At 39.2% G+C, this 25,588-nt stretch overlaps 1 long non-coding RNA gene across 1 annotated transcript; it reads right to left on the reverse strand.

Annotated features, from left to right (window-relative positions):
- Window positions 1-55: 55 nt before the first annotated feature.
- On the reverse strand, window positions 56-22,009 carry LOC109173389. Its single transcript, XR_002052894.1, has 3 exons — window positions 22,000-22,009; window positions 7,231-7,237; window positions 56-177 (listed from the first exon to the last, which is right to left on the reverse strand). It is a non-coding gene; the product is annotated as an uncharacterized LOC109173389 (long non-coding RNA).
- Window positions 22,010-25,588: the final 3,579 nt, after the last annotated feature.

A 25,588-nucleotide genomic window follows, 5' to 3' on the forward strand; every position in this document is an offset into this window, starting at 1 on the left:
GATGGAAAATTCAAGTAGTGGGTAACACACCCTTCTTAAAATCAATTCGCTAATTCCAGAGGGTGCTAGGAGCATTATTGTATGTAGTGTTAGTCTCTCAGAATAAAATAAATTACATTAATATAATTGAGTACTCAAGCTATATTACTCTCGGCAAACTAGAACACAATGAGAGAACTTTAAAATTTTATCGAAAGTTTCTGCCAACACCAAGATTTTTATAGGAGAGGGTGAAATAATTAGCAATTAACAATGACATTAATTAACATCTTAGTTATATAATATTTGCAACCCTCATAATTGGTCATTGAAATTGAAAATAACACATGTGGTTACATAGTTAATTCTCATAAAATAAATTAAAATTAAGTCCTAAACTAATAAGAATTAACAACTTTGACCTAGAGGTAAAATCACAAAATGTACCTGAAAGGTACATCCACCCGAAAAGTTAGAATGAAGGAAGAGAGTTTTTATATTATACGATTTAATTTATTTATAAAATGGATTTGTATCTAGTGCAAAATCACTTCCTATTCCAACGTGGGACACATGCGACTTCCAAGCCTTTCTCATCTCCATTTTCAATCAAATAGGTCTACTATAAGAATTAATTTCAATCTCATTCATCTATTATTCGTTTTGAGCGTATAATATATCAATTTATTCGTCTAACCTTAAAGAGCTCGAATTTACTTTGTCTCGACCAAAATTAGAAGTAGACATCACATATATTTATACCACAAAATACCACTTAAAATGTTATTTCTGTTAAAATTTACAACATTGCCCTCATTGACCCGTTACTAAAAGCAATCAAATAAACAAAGTAAATAAGTAATCTCTAAGTTTATTTAAATTTGTTAATCTCTACGAGATGGAGCATCTAATTAATAATTTTTCTACAAATGTCCATTTTTCGATGTTGACATTTGGAATACAAAATTGAATTAGGCAAGAGGGCATGATTTGTACATATTATGGGCTAGGCCAACTGGTAATTACTTAATTAGTGTCTTGTTAACTAAGATTAATTAAGAATGAAAACCCCCCATTTGCATATATATATATGGTCAAACATTGTACATGAAAACTAAAGGATTCGATCATGCTCCCTGTATTTTTATCAAATAACATTATAGTCAATTTCCACATGTTTGGTTGAAACAAAGTTTAAAGTCATTTCTCCCAATGCGACTTTGTCCCGGACAAAGTGATAGTCAATTTCCACATGTTTGGTTCTGGCGTGAAAAACAGGGTTGGCACAAAGATAAGTTGCCCCGAGTTTATCACACCACAGAGTCGATCGATGGCTCGCCATTATGAAGTCCCAGCTCACGGAGCAGCGACCACGTGACCTCGGCCGAGACATCTGCTAAAGCCTTGTATTCAGCTTCAGTGGAGGAGCGAGCTACAGTGCGTTGCTTCCTGGATAGCCATGAAATTAGATTTGCTCTGAGAAACACAGCATATCCGCTAGTACTCTTCCTGTCAATCGAGCAACCGGCGCAGTCAGAATCTGAAAAGGCGTGAATGGAAGACGAGGTGGAGACCGACAACCGGAGACCGTAGGTTAGCGTCCCCTTAATATACCTCAGCACTCACTTTAATAAACCTCAATGATCAACGGTAGGAGAGTGCATGAATTGACACAACCGGTTGACAGCGTAAGACAAGTCTGGCCGTGTAATTGTCAATTACTGAAGTGCCCCAACTATACGACGATATTGAGTTGGGTTGTCGAAGGACTCCTGAGTGGGCGAGACAGCCTGGGTGACTGCAGCGGGTGTAGCAAGTGACTTGCAGTCGGTCATGCCGACACGAGTCAGTATATCATTCATGTAACGACGTTGCGAGAGCATCATACCAGAGTCAAGCTTGACGGTCTCGATGCCAAGGAAGAACCCGGGGGTTCCAAGATCCCGAATTTTGAAGGTGTCTGATAAACGGCTAAGAAGGGTAGCAATCAACGGTGCGTCATTGCCCATCATGATAATATCATCTACATACACCAGTAGGTAGACCCGAGATGTGCCCGATGAGTAATGGAAAAGCGAGACATCTGTTTTAGACGGAAGAAAACCTGGAGAGAGTAAATAATCATGCAGCCTTTTGAACCACGCCATAGGGGCCTGTTTCAGGCCATATAAAGAGCGCTGAAGATGGCACACATGATCCAGATGTGTTGGATCTTCATAGCCTGGGGGCTGCTTCATGTAAACAGTCTTAGCTAAGTGCCCATTGAGAAAGGCATTATGGACATCCAGCTATCGCAATGTTCACTGATGAGAAACAGCAAGAGAAAATAACAAGCGCACAGTAGTCAGTTTGACTACCGGGCTAAAAGTGTCGAAAAAGTCCTTGCCGGCCACCTGATTAAAGCCTTTGGCCACGAGCCAGGCTTTATGGCATTCAACTGAACCATTCGCATTGCATTTGGTCCTGAACACCCATTTACACCCAATCACATTAATGTGAGGTTTAGCCGGTACTAACAACCAAGTGTTGTTGTGAAGAAGAGCATTGAACTCTTGATCCATGGCTTCACGCCACAGTGGGTGTCCAATGGCTTGTGAATAGCATGTCGGATCAGTGGTCGTGTGTAAGGCATGAAATTCTTCACCCGTGCCTCGAGTCATACGGCGCAGCCGCATTACATGATCTCGAGTCTGAGCCGGAGCTTTGTGAACCCTGACTGCTCGGGTCCTGACAGGCCCTTCAATAGCCAAGGGCGGTGGTGGTTCTTGAGCCAAGGGTACCGGACTGGCTGGTGACTCCAGGACCAGCGTGGTTGACACAGTCTGAGTTAAAACAGGACTGGTCGCCCATGGTAGTGCCGATGGTGATTCTGAGATGGTGGCCTGTTTCTCAATGTCTGCAAAAGGAAAAACGTGTTCATCAAAGCGCACATGGAAACAGATATAGACTTTTCCAAATGTTAAGTCAACGCATCTATAACCCCTATAGGACAACGGGTAACCTAAGAACACACAGGGTGCCGAACGATACTCTATCTTGTGCCGATTGTAAGGCCGTAGATAAGGGTAACAATGGCACCCGAATACTCGGAGAAATGTGTATGGGGGTGACACTTTATGTAGGAGACTGTATGGACTCTGAAACTGTAGAACAGAGGAGGGTAGATAATTTATTAAGCAAGTTGCAGTTTCAAACGCGTAGTCCCAGTATTGTAATGGGACTGAATCTTCAGCCAGTAGGGCTAATCCGGTTTCAACTATATGTCGATTTTTATGTTCTAGCCGTCCATTCTGTTCGTGCGTGTATGCACATGACTGTCGTTGATTAATACCGAGATTAACAAATGTATTATGAAGTTTGCGGTATTCCCCACCTAGATCCGATTGAATAGACCTTCTAAAATGCGAGAATTGGTGTTCTACCATGACTCGAAACAACTCAAATGTTTTATATATATCTGATTTGACCCGTAAGGGATAAAACCAACGGAAACGTGAGAAGTCATCTACAAAGATTACAAAATATCTAAAGCCACTAGAAGAAATTACAGGAGAAGGTCCCCAAATGTAGGTATATAACAAATCCAGCACATTATTACTACTAAAAGGAACCCTATCTAAAGGAAATCTAGAAGCTTTTCCCATATGACATGACTTGCACGATTCCAACGAATTGGCTTTATTTGACGCAACTGGACATATTTGCAAAACGCGGCTTTGAACATTGGCATGTGGATGGCCAAGTCTTCGATTCCACACATCAGGAGTTGTACGGGAAGTGAGATACGCGAAGTGATATTGTGACACCGGGAGTCTATATAGGCCACCCAGAGTAGGCCCCTTAAGCAGCACTGCCCGAGTTGTGGAATCCGTCAGAAAAAAACAGTTCTTGTAAAATTCAAAAAAGCAGTTATTTTCATTAGTAAACCGTTGTACCGAGAGTAAAGGAACGGACAATTTGGGAACAAACAAGACATTAGATAACTTTAATGATTTAGACGCAGACGGTACAGATGCGCCGTTGGAGCAGCCCCGAAACCTGCGTCTGAACCCGTCGGAAAGTCCTCCGCATGGATAAACTCCTGGGCCTGCAAGTAGTCCAAAATTTGGGAGATGGTCACCGGAGTTCCTGCCGCTGTGAGAGACGACGCCATGGCTCTATACTCCGGTCTCAGTCCTCTGAAGACGAACAGATTCTGTTCATCCAATGAAATTGGCCAGCCGACCAACGCAATGTTTTCCACCAACAACTGAGCACGACTGAGATACTCAGCGGCGGAGCTATTACCTTGGCGAAGCGAATGGAACTGGCCAAGGAGGCTTAGGCAGCGAGCTCGGGTGGAACTGCTGAGAGCCGTAGTGATCGACTCCCACACCTCTCGCGATGTAGTCCGTCCGACCGCTAGATGCATTACCTTATCCGAGAGGGATGAGATAAGAAAGGACAAGATCGACTGATCTTGTTTGATCCATGCCTTATACGCAGGGTTTGGAATCGGAGACGGGGTGGTGGTGGCAGACGTCGACTCGCCGGAGATGGGCGTAGCATCGATTATCGGCGGCGGGCATGGAGTCTCACCATCCACATAGCCTAATAGTTCCTGGCCACGGAGGAACGTCACCAATTGAGTCCTCCAAAATAAAAAAATTACGCATTGTCAGTTTTATAGAAACGAAGTGATGCGCACTCGCCAGGGGGTTGGGGGCGGCGGCCGGCGCAGCGGTGACGGTCCTCTCGGATGAATTGGTGGACATTTTGGTGAGGGACGGCGGGGTACGGTGCTGGTGGAGGTTCAGAGACGGAGAGAGAATCGTTCCTGGTTGTCTGATACCAGATGAGAATAATGATCGTTCATTCAGTTGGAAAAGGATTACAACTGTAATACTAAAGCAGATGAATTAACATAAACTAGTCCTATAAATAGGCTAGCCACTACACTACCTTATTGACTTATTCTACTATAACAGGAAATAACAATATTAATAATAATATTAATAACATGACTAACAACAACTAATAGCTATTTACCAAACACCTCATTCTGATTATAAAATTAGTCAAATCTAAAAAAAGGTTTAGTGAGTTTTGTTGATGTTTCTTAAACGGAGAGAGTCCACATTCAACACCTACTCATTTATCAAGCAAATATTACTATAGTGTACGGAGGAGTTATCTGTCCTTTTCCCAAATCAAGCTTCATCTTAGTGCCAATCCGAAATAAGAATCCTGCAAGAAGCTTTCCAACTGTGTTGAAATGGGCAGATGGAAGCCAGTTGTGCAGAGCCAGACTGAGGTTGATTAGTAGAAGAATCAGTGTCGTCAATAGGATGACCCTCAGGTGTGACACTGCGTCCTCTTGAACGCGTGGATGGCTTCCCCCTTTTTACAGAAGGGGCTGGTACAGAGGCAGATGGTACAGCAGTAGTCCCTTTGGGCTTAACCGATGATCGTAGAGTCTTAAACACCTGTTGAATTGGCGGATCACCTTCAGGCTTAGCAGATTCACTCCGCTTTCTCTTCTTTGTAGGTTGGTCAACATAAGCAGTATCAGCACTAGTTTCAACAACCACTTTTGTCGGGACATTCTACCTTTTGGTTCTTCTAGTTTCTTTGGTCGGAGATGGAATCGGAGTCACCGAGTGGCTTGAATCGGACACATTTGCAGACAGACTGCCCACAACATTCACAATCTCTCGAATCTTGAATTTTGTGGTATCTGGGTGAGCGGTATCCTCAACAGTTGGAGCAGCAGATGAAGGTGCTTGGGATCCATACACCTCGGCTAGAATCTTATCATCTTCACTGGAGGAGTCTGAAGGATGAATGACTCGGTAAGGTTGAGGGATTGAAGAAGTTGGTAACCCAACAAAATATCGTGCATGTTCCAGGTTTTCTTCCATAGTTCTTGCAGCATAAACAGGGATTCCACCTGTTTTCCCAGACTTTTTGGGACTTGGTAGAGTATCAGTCTCAACAGTAGGCAAGGTAGGTGGATCAACGGCAGAGCAGGGTTCTTTAGGGACATTGTCAGTCTCAGACGAAGGCAGAGCAGATTTCTCAGAATCATAAACAACAAGACTTAGAGGATTTGGCTCTTCAGAGGTCGTTGTTTTCTCAACATTCACATGAAACACCTCATATTTTTAACCAGAAATATCAGTCAAAGGTAAAGATGGGGGATCAACATTCACATGGGATTTCATAGAATCCAAAGTCGATAAATTTTTAGGTAAAATAGATACAGAAGATGGAATAGAGAGATCAACAGGTCTATCAGGAGAAATCTCAATAGGGGTTTCAGAGTCATTTACCCGTTGTCGAAGAATTTCCTGTCTATGTGTAGCTTCTCTTTGAGCGGCCTCGAGATACAGAGCTTGGGACTCTTCTCGTCGACGAGCAGCTTCATCGGATTCTAGGGCACGCTGAGCAAAGTATTGCAGGAATGCCACGGCCCGATTTCCATCATCCGGTTCTGGAATAAATACTGGTGAGACCTCATCATTGGCTTCAGCAACCATCACAAGGAGTTCAGTTACGTCGTCTGCCGACCAGTCAGCATAGAACTCTGGGTAGTTAGACATGACAGTCACAAGAATCTCATCTCGCAATAGAGGATCAAGCTTAAGCTTCTTCTTCATAGCGAACTGCATAAGTGTCTGAATATGTTTCAGGGCGGTAGCCGGAGAATGTACCTTCCTTCCGAGTCTGATGATAATATTCCTCACAGGGTCCGCCATGGAAGATTATTTGACGAGAGAAGATTAACTCTTTGAGGGCAGATATGCAAGAGAGAGAGGAGATGAGAGTATGAATGATTTCTTTCTTCTTGACCCGGTAACACACAGCCTTATGAATAATAAGCCCTAGTCAAAGCGGCTTGTCAAATAGCATGCAGAAGTGATTGATTGATGCAATGGTAAAGCTTCTTTTTAGGAACGAAACAAATCCCAAGGAAATTTGAAATTTAAAAAGCCAATAAGATCGTTTAAGATATCTTCGGAGAGGACTAAGCATAAATATACTTCTTAACTTAAACAGAGAGGGGACTTCAAGGAAAGTCAACGTCATAACACTGACCCGTAGTAAACCAACTCCTCTCTGATGGACCTACTGCTTTAGTCAGTCAATCCTGCAAATTCCCAGAGCGGATCTGAGAATTTCAAACCTATTTGCATCCAGTGGCTTAGTTAGAATGTCCGCTAGTTGTTTGTCAGTCTGAATGTATTCCAACTCAATTTCCTTGGATTCAACCAGGTCTCTGATGTAGTGATGCCTGATGTCAATATGCTTCGTTCTGGAATGTTGAACAGGATTCTTGGAGATGTTAATAGCACTGACATTGTCACAAAAGAGTGTTATTGTTCCCTGTGTAAGACCATAGTCCAGAAACATCTGCTGCTATGTATTCTGCCTCTGCAGTGCTTAGGGATATTGAATTATGTTTCTTGTTGAGCCATGACACTAGATTTTTACCAACAAAGAAACATCCCCCAGAAGTACTTTTTCGATCATCAATATTTCCTGCCCAGTCAGCATCACAGTATGCTACCAGATTCAGTTCACTGTCTTTAGAGTACCAGAGACCATACTGTATAGTTCCTTTAACATATTTCAGAATACGCTTTGCAGCTATCAAATGAGATTCCTTTGGATCAGATTCATACCTTGCACAGATTCCAACACTAAACATTATATCTAGTCGACTGGCTTTTAGATACAGCAGACTGCCTATCAGACTGCGATAGACTGTGTTATCCACTGATGCACCAGATTCATCTTTTGAAACTTTTGTAGAGGTGGAAATAGGTGTTCTGGAATATTTGCATGATTCCAGATCAAATTTTTTGACAAGATTCTTAGCGTACTTCTCCTGAGAAATAAAGTATCCTTCCGAACTTTTCCTAACCTGTAGACCTAGGAAGTAAGTCAGTTGACCAACCATGGACATTTCAAACTCCTCTTCCATCACCTTTACCAGCTCATCTGTACATTTTTGCAAGGTTGAACCAAACACAATGTCATCCACATATATTTGGGCTATGGTTACATGACTTCCATTAGTTTTTACAAACAGAGTTTTATCAACATTTCCCCGCTTGTATCCATGTTGGAGCAGATACTGTGTCAGACGCTCATACCATGTCCGTGGGGCTTGTTTAAGACCATAGAGTGCTTTTCGAAGTTTATAAACATACGAAGGATGTTCTGGATCTTTGAAGCCTTTAGGTTGAGCCACATATATGTCTTCGTGGAGATATCCATTCAGAAAGGCTGTCTTGACATCCATCTGAAATAAAGTGAACCCCAGAATACATGCGACAGCCAGCAATATCCTGATTGACTCGAGTCTAGCTACAGGAGCAAAAGTCTCATCATAGTCAATTCCTTCAATCTGAGTATAACCCTGAGCCACTAATCGAGCTTTGTTTCTGGCGATATTTCCAGCTTCATCAGTTTTGTTTTTAAAGATCCACTTCGTTCCAATAACATTGACACCATCAGGTCTTGGGACTAGATTCCAAACATGATTATGCTCAAACTGATGTAGCTCCTCCTGCATTGCCTTAATCCACAGATCATCCTGCAAAGCTTCTTTGACATTTTTGGGTTCTATTTTCGAGGTATAACAGGCAGATCCAGACACCTCTGTCAGATTATTTCTTATTCTGCTCCTGGTCTTCATCCCATCTGATGGATCTCCAATAATGTTATCTGTTGGATGATTCTTCTGAGTCCTGGTAGGTTTATCTTTACCAACATCAATTTTGGGATCTGTCTCCTGTTCTGAGCTTTCTTCATCTTCATCTGACTTTTCTTGTGGCTTGGACTGACTGTTGATATTACTTTCATCTGGATCTTTTGGAGAGGACTCTATAGCTATTGAATCAACTGATTCTTCTGGATTGTCATCAATAACCACATTTACTGACTCCATGACAGACTGATTCTTCTTGTTGTAGACTCTGTAGGCTCGACTGTTTGGAGAGTATCCAAGAAAAATGCTTTCACCGCTCTTGGGTTCGAACTTCCCTCTTTGTTGTATGTCAGCTAACACATAACACTTTGTGCCGAACACATGAAAGTATTTCAGATTTGGTTTCTTTCCATTCCAGATCTCATATGGTGTTTTGTTCGTTCCTGGTCTTAGATAGACCCTATTTATGGTATGGCACGCTGTGTGAACTGCTTCTGCCCAGAACCGTTGTGGTAGATGTGAGGCATGTAGCATCACTCTAGCCATTTCCTGTAAGGTTCAATTCTTTCTTTCCACTACTCCATTCTGTTGAGCTGTTCTGGGAGCTGAAAACTCATGTGATATACCATGCTCGGAGCAGAAGTCTGAATACAGTCAGTTTTCAAATTCCTTTCCATGATCACTCCTTAATCTCTGAACTTTTATGATGGACTCATTCTTTTCCTTCTGAATCCTTATGCACAAAGTCTTGAACGCCTTGAAAGCTTCAGTCTTTGCTCTCAGGAAGTACACCCAGCTGTATCGAGAGAAGTCATCTACACACACAAATATATATTTCTTTCCTCCAATGCTCTATGTCTGTGTTGGTCCCATGAGGTCTATATGGATAAGGTCTAGAGACTTCTTAGTGGTGATACCTCTTACTACATTGTGAGCAGTTCTGATATATTTTCCAATAGCACATGCACCACAGATTTTTTCTGGATCAATTTTGATCTTAGGTACACCTTTTACAGCTTCCAGTTTTATCAGTTTATCCATATCTCTGAAATTTATGTGACCCAGTCATCTATACCAGAGTTTTGATTCATCAGATTTGGATAGATGACAGGCAACTTCATTAGTCAAAACGTAATAGTTGTCTGAGGACCGTGTTCCTTCCATGACCAGTCGTTTCCCTTTATCACTGACTCTGCAGCAGTTACGGTCGAAACATACATTCCAGTTTTGATCACACAGCTGACTGATGCTGATCAAATTTGCTTTCAACCCACTGACTAGCAGGACTTCTTTCAACAAGGGTAAGCCAGGTACATTTAGGGTACCTTTCCCAACAATCTTACCTTTTTGCCCATCTCCATATGTTACAGCTTCACTGCTAGGTTGAACAGTCATCAGACACTTGATGTTTCCTGTCATGTGTCTTGAGCACCAACTGTCGAAGTACCATCTAGCATCAGTTGTTGAAGCAGTCAGAACAATGGTGGGGTAGCAAATGACTTCTGACTTCCTTACCCAGACCTGTCTTGTGAAAGGTGTAATAGTCTTGTTTTGAAATTTTTCCTTCCTTTGATCTCTGTAGAAGAAATAACACTCAGGTCGAGTATGACCTTTTGTTTGACAGTAGTGACAGGTAGGAGTATAGTATTTAACTCTGACCAATTTATTCTTGAACCTCGAATAATGAGACTGATGAGTTGTTCTTCCTGGGTCAGCATTAGTGTTCTGACCATATCTTATTTCCGGGTTTTGTACTGACTGAGATGACTGACCTCGTTCATACCTGTGATTATCTGTGGTCTTAGTCATTCCCTCTTTGATGAACTTTGGTGCATTATTCGAAGATTCTCCTCGTTCAAATCCCAGACCCTTTTTATTGTTAGGATTTCTGCCAGAGTCTAAAATTTTATCCAAGGTAGATGTAGTATCCATCATTTGAATATTTTTCTTCAAGTTCTCCAATTCTTTGATCAATTTTCCCTCTCTGGATCGTATCTGTGTGATGAGATCTTCTTTTATGACCAATTCTACCTTCAAATCCTTTAGACGATCATCTCTTTGTTTCAGTTCGTCATTCAGATTCTTATTCACTTTTACAAGTTGTTCCCAGCTAGCAACAAGTTTTGCAAATTCTGTCTCAAGTTGAGTGTGTCTCTCTTCAAAATCATCAGTCGATATGTATGTGTTAGGAATAATTGTAATAGATTTTGATATGCCAAAATTGTATTTTAGAATCCCCAATTTTATTTGTTAAGTCTAGGCGTGTCATAGACCACAAAAGGAAAATTAACAAATATGAAGAAAGGGAAAAATACAAAGAAGAAGATGTATGCGTATGATATGTATGCAAAATAGCCCACACGCCCAACTCAAGATGAAAGTCATATTGATGAATCTCATATGGAAGAAAACGAGAAGCAACCGCAAATTTCATGAAGTTATCTTGAAGCTCAAGCATCTATGGAAAGAAAGAAGTACATCAAGAGGAATGCAATATTTACCAATAATCCGTACAGCTGAGATGGATGGAAGCTTGATGTAGAAACCGTAAGGTCTCAAGTTCGAAACTCACTCCTTACAATTTTATAAAGAAGCCTTAAATCTCTTCCAAGGAGAGAAGTTTGGAAATCAATTAAATAATAGAAGTGAGAGATGCGGTAAGAGCATAGGTTGGAGCTGAGGTTTCAAGATCGGTTTCGAAACTAAATAAGAGCATAGGTAATAATCAATTAAATAATTGGAGATGAAGTCTTAATCAATTAAATAATTGGAGATGAAGTCTTAATCAATTAAATAATTGGAGATGAAGTCTTCATAAGTCACTTCAATATGAAGTAAGAGAAGAGGTTGGAGCTAAGGTTCCAAAGCCATAAATAGTAAGAGCTAAGGTTCCAAAGCCATAAATAGCCAGAGCTGAAGTTGGAGCTGAGGTTTCAAAAGCTATAAATAGTAAGAGCTGAAGTTGGAGATTAAGTTTCAATTAAGGATTGAAATCTCACCATCAAAATGAGACCCAGACATCTCAGTGGCTGAAATAGCCAACTTACAGAGAAAAATAAAATACACAGAGGTTGGAGCTAAGGTTCCAAAGCCATAAATAGTAAGAGCTAAGGTTCCAAAGCCATAAATAGCAAGAGTTGAAGTTGGAGCTGAGGTTTCAAAAGCTATAAATAGTAAGAGCTGAAGTTGGAGATTAAGTTTCAATCAAGGATTGAAATCTCACCATCAAAATGAGACCCAGACATCTCAGTGGCCGAAATACTTCATCAGTAGCCAACTTACAGAGAAAAATAAAATACACAGAAGATGGAAGTTCAAGAAGGCAAGATCTACATTAGATTATTTTAAAGAGCCTTCACGTGAAGATAAGATCTGCATCAGAAATATTTTAAGTCTCTTCACATGGACTACATACAGAGCAACGGCCGAAATATTAGAGAGATATTATTTTTAATATGATCCTTTGAAAAAGCTACAGATCTTCTGCAAAAGGCTACAAGAATTCAGATCTGAGATTTGGAATTCAAATTTGAAAGATCTACAATTTAAAATTGAGATTGTCTTTTTCCAACGGACAACTTCTCAAAACCAGCTATAAAAGGATGAAGAATGAAGCAGATGAAGAGCACTTCCAATACTACGAACAAGAAGATCATACGAATCCAATCTGCTTGAATAAGCTTACAAGTGAGAATATATTCAAAGTGAAAAAAACACTCAGAGAGCTCAAAGAGAAAATATTCAAGAGTGTTTAATTCTTCATCATTGAGAGACTTGCTGCACATTGAAGATCTATTCAAGAAGTCTCAAAAGTTGGAAGCCAGTGAAACTTGTTTTTCTACAAACAAGTGAGATAGCAGTGTTGGATAACACTGGGCTTGATTAGTGCGGGCTTTGTGATCAAAGCACTAGATCAAGGAAGACGTCGTAGACGGGGGGAAAGTAGCACGGAGTTGTGAAATCCTGGATTGTCACACGGAGCTGTGAGATCCGAAACAGCAGTGTTGGAGAACACTGGGCGTGATTGGTGTGGGCTTGGTGATCAAAGCACCAGATCACGGGATACGTCGACCGGATCGTGGAAGACGGGGGGAAAGTAGCACGGAGCTGTGAAATCCTGGAAAGTAGCACGGAGCTGTGAAATCCGAAGCAGTAGTGTCGGAGGCACTGGGCGTGATTAGTGTGGATCAAAGCACTAGATCACGGAAATTCATTGTATCTTGGAACCAAGAAGTGGTGGATATAGTGAATTAGCTCTTGGAGAAAAGAGCAAGTGGAGTAGGAGGATTACATCACCTCGCGAACCACTATAAATTGCCTTGTGTCATTTACTGCTTTATTTACTTACTGCTTATCACGTTGATATACTTGACACAATCATCACACACACTTTAATTATTCCGCTGCGTACAAGACTCTAACAATCTAGTTAAGAGTTTTGATATCTCTGTCGACTTAGCAATTGTTGCATTCGCGAAAAGTTTAAAAGTCTATTCACCCCCCCCCCCCCCCCCTTTAGACTTTTACCACACCCCTTTTGGGACCAACAATTGGTATCAGAGCAAGTTGTCTATTTGGGTCAACCTTGCTTTTGACTGCTAGACAGATCCATTTTACAATGTGTGATTGGATTATATTATTCTTTTCCCACGTGAAAATGAATAAAGATTTAGCTCAAAATTTATTATTCTCACTTGATAAATTTGATGATTGGAAAGTTCGTATGCAGGTTCATTTATCGGCCTTACACGATGAAATGTGGGAAGTCATTTCTAATGGACCGATAGAAATATTGAAAGTCAACACGGCATTTCTTCTATCATCCGATGCTCAACAATATGTACCAAAGCCAAAACCGGAATGGTCATCAGACGATAGAAAAAGAAATAATCTTGACAACATTGCCAAAGATATTCTATTCAAAACCGTTGATGATACAATATTCCCAAAAATTCGAAAATGCACAACCGCGAAGGAAATTTGGGATACACTCATCAAGATCGGTGAAGGCGATGAACAAGAAAAGGACAACAAGCTGACAATAGCCATGAAGAAGTTTGAAGATTTTAAAATGTTATCAAGTGAAAGCATTGTTGATATGGAAGCAAGAATGATCAAGATTCTTGGAGAGATTAATGATCTTGGCAAAGAGATTAGCCAAAAAGAAATTAATCTCAAAATTCTACGAGGCTTACCATCCGCATGGGACATGAAGGTTACGGCTATGCGAGATCATCGAGATCTAAGAACGTTGTCAACTGACAAATTGTTTAGTGATCTTAAAGCATATGAATTCGAAATGAAGGCCAAAAATGATGAAGATTATGAAGTTCGAAATCCAGCTTTATTGGCCGAACAACCGTCAACCTCCAGGTCAGTAGAAAATAATGATTTTATGACTGATGAACAGTTTGCCTTCTTTGTTAAGAAATTCAGGAAATTCATGCGAAAAGGAGACAACAAGTATTCATCATGAAGAAATCAAAATTTCTCTCGTGGAAATCAAAATGCCGCATGGAAGCCGAATGAAGAAAAAGATGATGAAATGAACGATCTATGCTACAACTGCCGAAAACCCGGACATTTTAAAATAAATTGTCCGCATCCAATCGTTAGCAAATATCAAGGCAAAAACGTTGAATCTACACCGAATAAATTCGATAACAAAGATCGAAGATTCAAACGTGACAAAAGAAAGGCGCTACTAAGCAATGAGCCGAATGAAGATGATGAATCCGATGAATCGTCAAGCGACGAAAGCTCAAGCTCAGATAACGATACGGCGCTAGTATGCAAATCAAATGAGTTGAGTGAAGATTGTCTAATGGCCCTTGGAGCAGAGGAAGAAGAGGTAACATCTAGTTCTTTTACTTCAGTTAGTTCTTCCTTTTCTCGTGAATCTATTGACAATCTAATGTGAGATTGGCAAGAGATCTTAGCCACTCATTCTCAACTCAAGGAGCGCAATAAAATTCTAATTCTTGAAAAAGAAGAGGTGAATAAAAAATTGCAAGATGCTTTACTTGAAGTGAGTAACTTGAAGAGTAAAAATATTTGTCTTCAAGAAGAGTGTAAAGCTAGAGAGGTTAGAGAACATAATCTAAGAGCTACCATAGCCACGTTTACTAATTCGTCCAAAATAATGGATAAAATGGTAAACATGCAAAAGCCATCAGGAGATAAGACCGGAATTGGTTATGACTCCACATGTTCTCAAACCCCTCCAAAACTAACTAATCTTACTGCTACTTTAAATAATAAAGTGCAAGTAGTAAAATTTGTGAAAAGTCAGGATAGCACAATGAAACGAGGACTTGGCTATCAATCAAATGGAAAAATGAATATTGCTAGGCCGAACCACGTTAATATCACGGCTAAGCAACAAAGATTCAATAAGTACAAAAGATATGCCAATGAGTTAAGTGCAAAAAGATTTCATAGAAAAGAGGGAAGCTTTTCTAGAAATAAAGCTGGGAGATTATATCCCACTGAGCAAGATTGGTTGTGTGATTATAAACCATGGACCAAGTCCAGGTTTAATGCTTTTCATAGGCTAAAACAACAATCTACTTCCCAGGTGCCAAAGCATAAAAATAGTTTTCAAAATCGGGCACCAAAAATATTTTCTAGAATTAATTATGATTATCAAGTCTCAAATGGTTACAAACCACCTTATCTTAATTCAATAAGATCTAAGTGGGTTTGGTTACCAAAAATCACTAACAACAAAGGACCCAAACAAGAATGGGTACCTAAAAATAATTAATCTTTTTTGTAGGATGTTTGGTACATCGATAGTGGTTGCTCCCGCCACATGACGAGAAATAAATCATATCTAGTAAATTTGAAGAAAATCGATGGACCAAAAGTGATTTTTGGAGGAAATCAAAATTATGGAATTACAAAAGGAGTTGGTACGATTGAAAGAAATGGAATAAGAATTGAAGATGTATCGTACGTAGAAGGATTGAAGTTCAACTTGCTGAGTACTAGTCAATTTTGTGATAAAGGTTATCTTGTGGAATTTTCCAAAGATAAATGCCTAATCAAAAATGAAGAAACAAAGGAAGTAGTACTCACTGGAGCAAGGAAGAAAAATATGTACGTTGTTGATTGGAGCTCAAGCAAAGAGTCAGTATGCTTAATGGCCAGAAATTCGAATGAAGAAAATTGGGAATGGCACAGGAAGCTCAACCATCTAAACTTCAAGACAATCAATCAACTAGCAAAGAAAAATCTTGTTGAAGGTTTACCAAATATTGTCTTCAAGAAGGACCAAGTGTGCGACGCATGCCAACGTGGAAAACAAATTAAATCGTCGTTCAAATCAAAGACGCAAGAGTCAACATCAAGACCGCTAAGCTAACTACACATGGACTTGTTTGGACCGGTCGATCCAATAAGTGTGAGTGGTAAGAAATATACTCTTGTTGTTGTTGATGATTTTTCCAGGTACACTTGGATCGTGTTTATCAAGAAGAAAAGTGAAGTTGAGCAAGTGCTACCAAAGCTGTTGAAGCAATTACAAAATGAGAAGGATATGAAAATATCAAGAAACCGAACCGATCGTGGAACCGAGTTAGTGAATAGCATGATTCAATCATTTTGCGATGTACAAGGAATTTCTCATAAATTATCTGCTGCAAGGACGCCGCAACAGAATGGCGTAGCCGAAAGAAGAAACCGGACGCTTAAAGAAGCCGCACGAGTGATGATTAGTGCATCCGGTCTCCCGAAAAGATATTGGGCGGAAGCTATCAACACTGCTTGCTACACACAAAATAGAAGCATGATTCACAAGCAGTACAAGAAGACGCCATACGAATTATACAAAGGGAGAAAACCAAATATTAATTATTTTCATATTTTTGGATGTAAATGTTTTATTCATATTAATGATAAATTGCATCTAAAAGCTTTTGATGAGCGTGCAGATGAAGGAATTTTTCTAGGATATTCGACTACCAGCAAAGCATTCAGAATATTAAACAAAAGAACAATGGTGGTTGAAGAATCTATACACGTGGTGTTTGATGAAAAATCACATGTCAATAATGTGACACTGGACGTGGATGACATGCAAAATGGTAACAAGTGTCAAATTGATTTTGGTGATATTAATGATACGTGTGAAGATGTTTTGCAGGGTTTAGATGAGCTGGAAACCAATTCTCTAGAAAATCCCATCTCTCATCCAGAAAGTGAAAGTGGCACAATTAATTATAATATTAATAGAGACGAGGATGGAGATCCAATTAGAGAAGAGGTTGGAGATCCAGTTGGAGAGCCAATTAGAGATGAGGTTGAAAATCAAGTTGGAGATCAAGGAATTAATACTGAAATTCGAACAGTGCACTCCAATTCTCAACCAGCGAACCCATCCAGTATCATGCACCCATTTGAACCAGATTTGAGATGGCTTAAAAATCACCCTCCAGATTTAGTCATTGGAAATGTACGCGATGGCATGAAGACAAGATCCTCAACCATGGAAGCATTGTTCACGTGCTATTTATCTCAAATTGAACCGAAAGAAGTGGACGAAGCTTTAAGTGATCCAAGTTGGATTGACGCCATGCAAGAAGAACTTGATCAATTCAAAAGGAATGACGTTTGGGAACTTGTTCCAAGACCATGTGATCATAATGTTGTAGGAACAAAATGGGTCTTCCGGAACAAAGCCAACGAAGACGGCGTAATTGTTAGGAATAAAGCAAGGCTCGTTGCAAAGGGATATTCGCAAGAAGAAGGAATAGATTTTGATGAAACCTTTGCACCCGTAGCAAGACTTGAAGCAATAAGAATTTTCCTAGCTTATGCTGCACACAAGGACTTCACCGTCTACCAAATGGACGTCAAGAGCGCATTCTTGAATGGATTACTTGAAGAAGAAGTTTATGTCGAACAACCCCCAGGTTTTGAGGTAAAAGGCGAAGGTGACAAAGTCTACAAGCTTAAAAAGGCATTGTATCGGTTAAAGCAAGCACCAAGAGCTTGGTATGATACCTTGTCAATGTTCTTGATAAGCTGTGGATTCACCAAAGGCCAAGTTGACAAAACTTTATTTAGAATTCAAGATGGTGAACATATTTTATTAGTGCAAATATATGTTGATGATATTATATTTGGAAGCACTAACAATTCTTTGTGTGAGAAATTTTCTAAGCTTATGCAGAAAAGATTTGAAATGAGTATGATGGGTGAACTAAATTACTTCTTGGACTTACAAGTCAAACAAATGAAAGAAGGAATTTTCATCAATCAAGCCAAGTACACCCATGACTTGATCAAGAAGTTTAGCCTTGACGGGAAATCATCGATCAAAATTCCTATGAGTACGTCATTGATGCTAGACAAGGACGAAGAAGGAAAAGATGTCGATCAAACAAAATATAGAGGAATGATTGGTTCACTTCTATATCTCACTGCAAGCCGGCCAGACATATCTTATGCTGTGGGAGTGTGTGCGAGATTCCAAGCAAATCCAAAAGAAAGTCACCTCACCGCAACAAAGAAGATCATAAGATATCTAAAAGGAACGATCAATGTAGGATTATGGTATCCTAAAGGTACAGATTTTACTCTAACGGGTTTCTCAGATGCGGATTTTGCAGGTTGTAAAATAGACAGAAAAAGCACCTCCGGGACATGCCAATTCTTGGGAGGAAGGCTTGTTTCTTGGTTTAGCAAAAAGCAAAATTCCATCGCAACTAGTACCGCCGAGGCCGAATACATTGCTGCAGGGAGTTGTTGTGCTCAAATATTGTGGATGAAGCAACAATTGAAGGATTATGGAGTAAATTGTGACGACGTTAGTATTTATTGTGATAATACTAGTGCAATTGCAATTACTCACAATCCGGTGCTTCACTCAAGAACCAAACACATCGACATTCGACATCACTTCATAAGGGATCGTGTTGAAAAGAAAGATCTAAAAATCGAGTATATCCCTACGGAGAACCAAGTTGCAAACATTCTCACGAAGCCTTTATGCGAAACGAGATATGCTACGTTAAGGCACGAATTGGGAATGATCGAAATGAGCTAAGTATCACTGAACTTAATTTCCATAGTTTAAGTTGATACGCATGCTCAATTTAATTTATTTAGTATTGTATGTTCATGTTTTTATTTGAATTTTTACGTGAATAATGTTGTAATATGTCTTATCTATTTGTCTGTATATTTGCATGTGATATTTTACGTGTGTTTATGTGCCATGCAAAATTGTTTGCTAAATATGCAATTTTCGATATTTTTGAGGTTAATCGCATGTTAGTTTAATTTGTTACTTGGAATGCAAGTGAATCTTTCGTACAGGTGTGGTCTTTGTGAATAATTTATTTACATGCCTGTTTGATCTTAAGTTGTTTAAATTATTTTGTGGCATGATAAATAATTGTTACGGTAATTGCATGTGCCATATATGTTTAATTGTTATTTGTGTTGTTTTAGAAATTGCCATACGAAAAAGGTTTTTCAAAAATTGGTATCAAGTTATTTTTGGTTTCTAAAATTTGTTTTTGGGAAAAAGTTACAAAATTAATTATTTTCCAAAATTTGTGTTGTCTATATATGTATTACCGTGTACGTGTATATATATATATATATATATATATATATATATATATATATATATATATATATATATATATATATATATAAAAGTATAAATGTGTTAGTTTCCTAATTATTTTTGGTAACTAAATCCTAAAAGGCATTTGATAACACCAAAGCGTTTTAATTTAATCGTGTGGTTGTTGTTTATTTTAAAGAAAATTCAATTTCTGAAAGATGGAGATATTTGTGATATTATTTATTATTTTGTGAGAAAGCTAACCAGTTTGTTCGAGAATCCTCTTCCTAAACCGATTCTCCAACCTGATCTCCTACCTAATCTCCTTTCAAAATCAAATCCTAAACCTCCTCTCCTACTCAATCTCCACCTTATGTGTCTATTCAGAAATCTCTTACGTGCTTAAAGGATTTCTAAAAACTTGTGAGCATTAAATGCTGCTGTCTAAGCAATGATTGCTTTTTCTCTCTCATAACCCACCCTCACTTAAAAGACACATCGATCCTTAAAGAATCACTTTTTGAACCCTTACACAAAGGACTTAATCGTCCATACCCTCTCTCTCTCTCGAAAAACCTTCTAAAACCCTCCCACATACAAAACTATTCATCTTCTCTACCAAAAGAAAAATCTAAGATCACTCAGAAAGCCTAAATCTCTCTCCCAACCGACTCAATCTGTCCGAATCAATCACAATGACGCAAACAGAACAATCCAAGGATTTGACTGTGCTTGTGAAACAACTCACGGTAGAAATGGTTCTCAATGAAGAATACTTCTTGAATTGAGCACAAGACAAAGTTCTAGCCGGAAAAATCATACAAGCCCTGAAGGACTGTGGACTATACGATTTTCTCTCTTACAAGTATTCTGGAGCATTCGAAGAAGATGTAGTAGAATTCTATCTCCATGCAAACGTGAACAATGGCCGAATTCTATCTACTGTTGGCAGCACGCGAGTTGAAATTTCAGAAGAAGACAGCAGAAGCTGTTTCAACCTTACAAATTCCCAAACTCTTGTGGATACTCATCATTATGATCTTCAAAATTTCTGGGATGAAATCCGAGGCCCAAAAGCACCAGAAATACCAGATTTATGCGATGAGAAGAATCTCTTGAAGCTTTATATGAGATGCTGTTGGACGTGATTTACAAAGCTTTGGACAATAAATTGGGAACGTTGAATAAATTCTCTGCTCCGTATATTTGCTTGATGAACGGAATCATGAGTGGAATTAAGTTCAATTGGGCGAACTACATTTTCACAAAAATCATAGGATTTATTCTCGCCGCAAAGCCAACCGGAAGTTCACTCAAAGGAGATCAATTCCTTCAAGGTGTAGGCTATGGACTTGTCATTGGAGAAATTCTAAGGAAGAAGAAAATACCTTTGAGAAAACACAAGAGTGTTGGAATCTATAGGTATTTGTTCTGGAAATATTCAGCAGATTATGGGAAGAAAAGTCAGAAGAGAAAGGCATCCAAAGGAGGAACTTGTGCAAGCACAAAAACACCTCAATCAAGAGGATCCCAAATCAGAAGCAACAGAGCCGCATCAACTGCAAGTAATTTTATGGGGTCCAATAATCCGAGCATCAGAGAACAAGAAGCCACAAGCACTGCTATGGTAGTTATACCTTTTCAAGGGTTGATCGAGAATGAAGCTCAAAATGTATGTCATCCAGGATTGCCAACCGAACCGATTGATGACACAACACGGATGGAACTAGCAGGAGTTGAAGTGCGAGTTTCCAACGAGCTGCAAAGAAGAATTTCAAGTCAATCTACAGGAGAAGCAAGTGCCGGACCGGTAGTGTTCAACACCATCCGAGATGATCCAGATTTGTTGAATGAGAAGTACAGAGTCCAAGAATGGATAAATTGGAGAACTGAAAAATATCATTCATTCATCCAAAAGACCACTTCGGAATTGATAGGAAGTGAAGAATTTGCTTTGGAATGGTACGGAACAGATTCAATACTTGAGGCACTCAGAATGAACATTGATCAAGTTTACAGATTAAAACTTGATGAAAAAAATGCACGAGGCAAATCTGTTGCAGCTGTGGCCGAAGAAAATGTGACACAAATCTCGCCGGCTCAATTGGAAAAGATAAATGAAGCTCAATTACAGATTGCGCTGCAAAGATCAATTAAGGATACTCATCACAATCCAGGTGAACCTTCTCTTAATATTGCTGATAATCTGCTTGATGCATTAAGAGAAAGGAATGAAGTGGATATTATATCTGTGTGTGCACCCGTGTCTACTGCTGTGATTGGTGAATTAAATTTGGTCAATGTTGATGTCACTGAAGCCGAAAGACAAACTGATAATGACCAAATTTTGAGTAATGTTGAGGGTCCACAAGCTGAATTGAATGACTCTGCCAGAGATGATGTTGACGTAGTAAGAGAAGAAGTTAGAGCAGATGATGGAGATGAGAATAGAGAAGAGATGGGAGAACCAGTAAGAGAAGAAGTTCAGACTGAAAATAGAGAATTAATTGGGGGGAACAATTAATTGAAGTGGCAGTACAAAATGTCTCTGTCAAAGCTACTACAGTCTTCCAATCCCCACTAGAAGACAGGCCATTGTCTGAGCAACCAATTCTTTCAAATCCTAGCTTCTCACAAGACATTGATAATTATCAAGGAGAAGAGGAAGTCAATACTGAAACAGAAGAAGAAACCAGTTGTCGAGAAAATACCATCATGGCCGAATCATCTGAAGGGAGAAGCCTACAAACTCCAGTTCTAGCAGATTCAAGGAGGAAGTTTCTCAGATCTTTACATAATCTGAACTGGACAGCACATCATCGACCTGAAGAAGATGAAGATGATCTTTTGACAACCTTATTTGCCAAAGTATCCGAATCTGGTGATACGATATGCCATAAGATCGGAACCACTTTGAGAGATCAAGGACACTTAGCAATGCAAGAACTTGACAACACAAGGTCAAATTTCACACAGATGTTCGAAAAGCATGTGTCTTTGGAATCCAAGATTGAAAGAACTGAAGATCGTTTGAAGGCTAATATCACTGCAAGTTTGGTTGAAATAATCAAAAACTTGAAGAAAGAGAAGGAAGAAGCCGAGAAGATCAACTATGAAAGACATATCAGGCAACTGAAGGCCATTCAAGAACAAGAACGAAGAATCAACCAGCTTGAAGTTGAGCTATCATCTATGACTCAGAAGTTGGAAACTTTGCAGAATACTTCTGACGTGGCAAATGATGGAATCAAGCATGTGATGGCCAACCAATACCGAGATACCCGTACTCTCAATTTTCTTGTTGATAAAGCCAAAAGGGGGGAAGAATATCTCAGTCATATGGCAGCTCAACAACATGAGTATTTTATTGGGCAAACACAATCTACACCACCAAGTGGCCGAGGCCGAGGCCGTGGACGCCAAACATCTCCAAGTGTGTTAGGTTTTGCTCAATTTTCTAACTCTGGTTTAGGTGCAGGTTCATCCAAAGGAAAATCTGATGATTGGTTCAATTGCTCAAAAACCGATATACCATCTATCGTGTGGACCAAAGAGAACGCACCTTCCATGATTAAGAAGCAATCCCCAGCTGAAGTAGCTCACTGGGTAAGTGAAAAGAATAAAGAAGAACAGAGAAAGAGAAAGAAGATGGATATGTGGTTTGAGTTACAAAAACTCACTAGAACCACAGGAAATTCTCTTGGTCACGGTAGAAGCTTCAATGAGTGCATTGAATGGATTGAAGCTGGAGTCATACCGGGATCAACTCTGAAAGAAGCATATGAGAATTACCTCGCCGGACAATTCAACAAGGAATTCTTCTGTGAACGTATTAAGAATGATGTGTACAAGATGAGGGAACACATCAAAGATGTTTTGAAGAACGGAAGAAGTGATAAGACGCAGAAGAGGTAATCTGATCTTATTCTTTCGAAACTCTCTGTAAAACATGTTTCGAAATTTTTGAAGTATTTTCCCTGATTATGATCGTGCAAGTTAAGTTAATTTCCTAAAGTGGTCTATATCTGTTTTTAATTTCTTAACTTGCAACTAGTATGTGAATTAAAAGATAAGCATGTAAAACGCATAACATAAGAGAAAAATGACTAGAACTAAAAAATGCAATATGCGTATTAGGACCTTGTCTAAAATTAATTCATGAGTAAAATTTAATTTTCCTAGAATATATTTTGTTAAACTCATCATGGCTTTGTCAAATAAAATTGAGCAAAAATATTTTTGAAAAGACTTAAAGCCAATGACTGAGTATAGGATTTTGGCATTATCAAAAGGGGGGAAATTGTTAGGAATAATTGTAATAGATTTTGATATGCCAAAATTGTATTTTAGAATCCCCAATTTTATTTGTTAAGTCTAGGCGTGTCATAGACCACAAAAGGAAAATTAACAAATATGAAGAAAGGGAAAATACAAAGAAGAAGATGTATGCGTATGATATGTATGCAAAATAGCCCACACGCCCAACTCAAGATGAAAGTCATATTGATGAATCTCATATGGAAGAAAACGAGAAGCAACCACAAATTTCATGAAGTTATCTTGAAGCTCAAGCATCTATGGAAAGAAAGAAGTACATCAAGAGGAATGCAATATTTACTAATAATCTGTACAGCTGAGATGGATGGAAGCTTGATGTAGAAATCGTAAGGTCTCAGGTTTGAAACTCACTCCTTACAATTTTATAAAGAAGCCTTAAATCTCTTCCAAAGAGATGAAGTAGGAGCTGAGGTTTGCAAAGAAGTTCGAAACTAAAAGGAGAGAAGTTTGAAAATCAATTAAATAATAAAAGTGAGAGATGCGCTAAGAGCATAGGTTGGAGCTGAGGTTTCAAAAGAGGTTTCGAAACTAGTTAAGAGTAGAGGTTGGAGCAGAGGTTCCAAAATCAGTTTCGAAATGAAGTTTCGAAATAATCAATTAAATAATTGGAGATGAAGTAAGAGATGCGGTTTGCAAAGTCTTCATAAGTCAAGTCAATATGAAGTAAATCAGTTTCGAAATAATCAATTAAATAATTGGAGATGAAGTAAGAGATGCGGTTTGCAAATGAAGTAAGAGATGCGGTTTGCAAAGTCTTCATAAGTCAAGTCAATATGAAGTAAGAGCAGATGTTGGAGCTAAGGTTCCAAAGCCATAAATAGCAAGAGCTGAAGTTGGAGCTGAGGTTTCAAAAGCTATAAATAGTAAGTGCTGAAGTTGGAGATTAAGTTTCAATCAAGGATTAAAATCTCACCATCAAAATGAGACCCAGACATCTCAGTGGCCGAAATACTTCATCAGTAGCCAACTTACAGAGAAAAATAAAATACACAGAAGATGGAAGTTCAAGAAGGCAAGATCTACATTAGATTATTTTAAAGAGCCTTCACGTGAAGATAAGATCTGCATCAGAAATATTTTAAGTATCTTCACATGGACTACATACAGAGCAACGGCCGAAATATTAGAGAGATATTATTTTTAATATGATCCTCTGAAAAAGCTACAGATCTTCTGCAAAAGGCTACAAGAATTCAGATCTGAGATTTGGAATTCAAATTTGAAAGATCTACAATTTAAAATTGAGATTGTCTTTTTCCAACGGACAACTTCTCAAAACCAGTTATAAAAGGATGAAGAATGAAGCAGATGAAGAGCACTTCCAATACTACGAACAAGAAGATCATACGAATCCAATCTGCTTGAATAAGCTTACAAGTGAGAATATATTCAAAGTGAAAAAAACACTCAGAGAGCTCAAAGAGAAAATATTCAAGAGTGTTTAATTCTTCATCATTGAGAGACTTGCTGCACATTGAAGATCTATTCAAGAAGTCTCAAAAGTTGGAAGCAGTGAAACTTGTTTTTCTACAAACAAGTGAGATAGCAGTGTTGGATAACACTGGGCTTGATTAGTGCGGGCTTTGTGATCAAAGCACTAGATCAAGGAAGACGTCGTAGACGGGGGGAAAGTAGCACGGAGTTGTGAAATCCTGGATTGTCACACGGAGCTGTGAGATCCGAAACAGCAGTGTTGGAGAACACTGGGTGTGATTGGTGTGGGCTTGGTGATCAAAGCACCAGATCACGGGATACGTCGACCGGATCGTGGAAGACGGGGGAAAGTAGCACGGAGCTGTGAAATCCTGGAAAGTAGCACGGAGCTGTGAAATCCGAAGCAGCAGTGTCGGAGGCACTGGGCGTGATTAGTGTGGATCAAAGCACTAGATCACGGAAATTCATTGTATCTTGGAACCAAGAAGTGGTGGATATAGTGAATTAGCTCTTGGAGAAAAGAGCAAGTGGAGTAGGAGGATTACATCACCTCGCGAACCACT

This window comes from Ipomoea nil, unplaced genomic scaffold (assembly GCF_001879475.1).
Source record: "Ipomoea nil cultivar Tokyo-kokei standard unplaced genomic scaffold, Asagao_1.1 scaffold0480, whole genome shotgun sequence".
Taxonomy (NCBI): Eukaryota; Viridiplantae; Streptophyta; class Magnoliopsida; order Solanales; family Convolvulaceae; genus Ipomoea; species Ipomoea nil.